The following is a 4,543-nucleotide window of genomic DNA, read 5'->3' as shown; positions in this document are numbered from 1 at the left end:
AAGGCTTTCTCACATCTTAATATATATATAGAGGGCTTATATATATAGTGCGGACAGCCTGCATGCAGGCGCATCCATTCATCCAAAAAAGAGTCGGATTTAGGTGCGATCCATATCATAGAATTCTCCTATATATATATATATATATATATATATATATATATATACAGAGAGAGAGAGAGAGATTTTGTTGAAAGAAATAAAACTTGAACTCAAGCTTTCTCACATCTCGAAATTTTTGTTTTTTATTTAGATGAACTAGTTAGAATATTGTTTGTTACTCTACTTACAAATGGTTGAAGATGAAGTAAGAAAGATTTAGGAATTAGAGAATTTAGAGGGCATCTTTAAATTTGAAAGTGAATTTGGCTTAAAGATATGTAGTATATGTATTTACTTATATAGAAGGGTAAATTAATTATAATTAATTGGTATAAGTAGTAAAAATTGGATTACAAACTAATGTGTGTAAAATCTAGTGTGTTTATTAAATTTTGTAATGTGAATAGAACTATCTTTTACACTTCGTCTGTTTAAAACACACCACAATACAATAAGCAATCAATTTTTTATTTCTTGCAAATTCATTTAGTTTGACTTTCAATTAATGGACCATTAATTGTTTTTATTAATGTGATGATCATATGACTGATCATATATTAAAATGCATTAAATTTCAAACTAGAAAATATTAAAATGTAAAACTTAAAAATTAAAAGGTATTTGAATACATTTGGCACATCTATTATAAAATACAAACAAACATATATATATATATATACAATTTTTGGTTATTACTTAATCTTTTCACAACTTTTTCTCATATTTAAAAAACTTATTTACGATGCATTAATGGATTTTTATAGAGATTATTTTTTTATTAATATATTAATTATATATTTTATATATATTTAATAATGTAAACATTATAATAATAAAAAGGCTAATTGCACTTTAGTAACTTCAATTTTCATGATTTTAGAATTTAGGCACTTAAATTTTTTTTTTTTTTTGGTAGATTGGTCTATTCCTCATTTGATCAAACAAATTAATAACAAATTTGCTCATGCGACTGCTTTCTTCTCTTTCCTCACAAACTCTACTACTTTTAATCACAATGGAAGCAAGTTCGTAAATGGAATAGTTACCCATTTATTTGTCCAAATTGAGAATTGAACCAGTTCGTAATAAATTGAAAAATTGAATGCCTGTATTGCTATTTTTGAAATTGAAACCTTAAATTATATAACTCTCAAGTTAAAAATACCAATGTTAAAAAATCAAAATGTAATTAACCCTAACAAGAAAATGAAAACATAAAAGGAAGTAAGGATTCCATTTTTAGTCTTTATATCTATATATATTTATTATAAGAAAAAAAAATGAAATGAACAGTGAATGATAATGTCATTATGATATCACCTTATCAAAATTTTTCTCTATATGTCTTTGAGCACCAGTTTTAGTACGTTTAAAAAATTAGTTTTAATCAATATGTATAATTTAAAAAAAAAAAATAGAGGATAGGAAATGGATCACTTTTTTATTATTATTTTACTTTTTAATAATGTAAAAATATTATTAAAAATTAAACTAAAAAATGGACCAAGAAAAAAGGATTCTCTTTATAATTTTATATTTTCCATTTTATAAAAAAATTTAATATTTTTTCAACGGATGAGTATTAACGTTTTATTACTCTATAGTTTTAAAATTTGCACTTTAATACCCTTAAAAAACAAACAAAAAAAAAGAAGAAGAGGCATTTTGTTAATCACATGCAACTCATAGGATGATTATCTCCCGTTAGTCACAAGTCTAATCTAATCTAATTTGCAATAAGCAGATATATAATTTAGAGCTCAAGTGGTGATACAAAAACATGTATTAAGTGTCCATTTGTTACATCTGATAAAAAAAAGAAAAGATATTTTGTAAACCACATGCAACTCATAGGATGATTATTTCCTTTTGGTCAAAAGGCTAATCTAATCTAATTTGCAATAAGTAGATATATAATTTAGAGCTCAATGTATGAGCAACTAATTTACCAAAACACATGCTAAACGTCTGTTTGGTATAGTCGATAAAAGTAGAATTTTTGCTTGAAGTACTTTGTATAATACTTTTTTTTGAAAAAAAAAAATTATTAAAAAATTAATAAGTATTTTGTTGTAAATAAAAAAAATACACTAAATTTCCATTGGGTTTTTCACATAAATTAAAAAAAGGGTTTTCGTAAAGAAGTTCAAAATTTGAACTTCTCTATAATAGCTTAAAAATTATTTTCTAGGTCAACATGTGCTTGTTAAATTTTGTCAAACACTCTTATTTTTTGACCAAAAAATTTTTAACCATCAAGTAGAGCTTTCAAGTATTTAAAAAAAAAAAAAAAAAAGGCTTTGCCAAATGGACTTTAAATGCTAAAATAAAGGGGACATAAAATTCAAAATCTTCAAAGTGGAGGATATAAAATGCAAATAACTTAAAAGAATGATATGTAATAATATATATATATATATATATGATACAATGATTACAAATTTAAAGCATATAGATATTTTATGATCCAATTCAACTGGCACATTAGCAGTTGGGCAACTGCCTCATGCAAGTATCTAATTTCTACCATTATATAATTCAATTTTAAAATAATTACTTTCAATTGGTTTTTCATTTTATTTATATATATATTTTTTCTCTTTTAAATTTATAATTAATTGAAATATCTGACGAACTTTAACTAGTATATACTAATATTTGAAATAATTAAGGATTGGAAAAAAGAAAATTATTGAATAGATGGCTTGGTTGTCTAATTTTTAAAGGATTTTTAGGTAAACAAGAAAATTGTTAGATATTTTATAGGTGAACTGTCTAAAATCATGTAATTCACTTACAAAATTTATTTGTGCTAGTAATAAAATTGGTTTGTTTGCTGACTTTTACAATGAAGCCCTTAGGTACACATCTATTGCAATATTTCAGATGATTCATTGGATCGAAGGATAAGTTCTCTTTAGAAGCTCAATCAGTCATTCCCAATTATCATTATTATAATTATCATTTAATAATTAGTGTAGGTGTGCTAAAAAATGGAGAGTAAGACATCTGACTTGCATATGACTTCAATCTATCAAACTGAAGTGTTTTTGCTATGCTTGTTACAATATAGTTGCGATACATACTAATATTTATAGTGTGAGCTTGAGAAGATTCATTTGTTTGTTTAGGAAAGCATGATGGAGAAAGGTTAGAAAAGAGTGCATTGTTAGGCACTAGAATTTTTTATATTGTTTTCTCTTGAAGAGGTAGAAAGGATTTAAGGATTGAAAGGATTAACGACTGCACTTAAAGATTGGTAAAATCTTATCTTTTATGTTACTAAAATACAGTATGCTTATATATGTAGATCTATAGAATTTTCAACTGCTATTATATTATTAGATTGATCTGTTTAATTAAGCATATTGATTGCTTAATTATTAGCACTAACAACTGGTATCGAATCCATAGACATTTTTATAGACTATATTTTTGTGAATGAGTGTCATGGGCTTCACTATCATAATAAATTTAATCTGTATAATTTTTTTGGTGAAAATTACTTTGGATGAAATCAATACCTAGGAATAGTTGTGAAATGTATTTTGTGTAGAATGGTGTATGTTCGAACAACCAATTTGATCTAATCATCTACGATTTTGTTTAAAACCAAGAGATTATGGCCTAAGCATTATAGGTTTCTTTGTGAAACTTGTTTTTGGACCAAATTAATACTTGGGAATTGTTATAAAATGATTTTCTATTTGAATATAGTGATTCTTAAAGTTCAATTTGGTCTAAACCACCTTTAAAATCAACAAAACAGTGGAAAACCATGGCATACATGAATGTTTTTGGATGTTGATTTTCAGGCATGTTTTAACCAAATTTATCTTGAAATCATGTTACCCACTTCAAGACAATATGAAAGGCACCAAAATCAATGAAAATTGTCATCAAAGAAAGGAGTTACCATAAGATGAGACACCGGGTCACGTGACCCATTGATATTGAAACCTGGTCAACTGACGGCCTTATTAGAGGTGAAGAGACACATTAAACGATGTCATTTTGGTTTGTTGGGACGACCTGTCATGTGACTTTAGTATGATAATGTCAAGTCATATGTGGTGTTGATATCATTATGCTAAACTTAGCAATCAATTTTAAAAAAAAAAAATCAAATTTTTTTCCCTTTTTATGGTTTTATTTTGGAAAATTTAAACCATTCCTAAATTAATTTAAATTAAAACGTTCATAGTCAAAATTAAATGTTTTTATTTAAATTATCCATTAAAAGACTTTGTGCCATATTTGACATAGTAATGAGGATTGGTTAAGTGCTTGTCTATAACAAGACTTGGCATTTTCCACATCATGAATTTTCATGATGTCTAATGCTTAATTGGTATAGTGGTGTGAAATTTTAAGTAGTTGCCCATCATGCAACTTAATTTTTCCATATAAATAGTACAATGAAATTATGGTCGACATAGTA

This window comes from Ziziphus jujuba, chromosome 3, assembly GCF_031755915.1.
Source record: "Ziziphus jujuba cultivar Dongzao chromosome 3, ASM3175591v1".
Taxonomy (NCBI): domain Eukaryota; kingdom Viridiplantae; phylum Streptophyta; class Magnoliopsida; order Rosales; family Rhamnaceae; genus Ziziphus; species Ziziphus jujuba.
Note: the sequence above shows the minus strand (reverse complement) of the source record.